The sequence below is a fragment of the Camelina sativa genome, unplaced genomic scaffold (assembly GCF_000633955.1).
Source record: "Camelina sativa cultivar DH55 unplaced genomic scaffold, Cs unpScaffold07986, whole genome shotgun sequence".
NCBI lineage: Eukaryota > Viridiplantae > Streptophyta > Magnoliopsida > Brassicales > Brassicaceae > Camelina > Camelina sativa.
This window is the reverse complement of record NW_010929055.1, coordinates 1-446: the sequence shown is the minus strand read 5'-3', so window position 1 is coordinate 446 and position 446 is coordinate 1. Positions and strand designations below refer to the sequence as shown.

Genomic DNA, 446 nt, shown 5'->3' with positions numbered 1-446 from the left:
AAAAAAAGATGGCCGCAACTTACTGTATCTTTTTCCCAACAAAACCATATCATCTCTGGAAACGCCTGATCCTGAAAACAAAAACCAGTAATATATTTCCAAATTAGGACTTAATCATGAGGTAAAAAGTAATCATAGTGGAGCTATACTCACCGTCATCCACAACCTTGACAGAGCACGAAACAACACCACGAAGATAGGAGAAACCTGAATATAGAGAGATCAATCAGAAGAAATCGAAGTACAAGGGGAGAATTTGACTTTTGTCGCACCAGCAACGAGACTGTTGAACCACGGGTTCCTCCACGACCCCCGTCATGTCAAAACATGATAATTCCAGAACGCTTGGAGTGATGAACACCCTCGGGCAAAGGCTTGATCGACTTCATCCCTCGAATGAAACACGGAGAAACAAAAACCCTAAAACCCAAAAATTTCAAAAAGCA

The 446-nt window shown here is 41.5% G+C and overlaps 1 long non-coding RNA gene across 1 annotated transcript; it reads right to left on the bottom strand.

Moving 5' to 3' along the window:
* Positions 1–4: 4 nt before the first annotated feature.
* LOC104775030 lies at positions 5–417 on the bottom strand. Its single transcript, XR_765656.1, has 3 exons — positions 273–417; positions 154–207; positions 5–71 (listed from the first exon to the last, which is right to left on the bottom strand). It is a non-coding gene; the product is annotated as an uncharacterized LOC104775030 (long non-coding RNA).
* Positions 418–446: the final 29 nt, after the last annotated feature.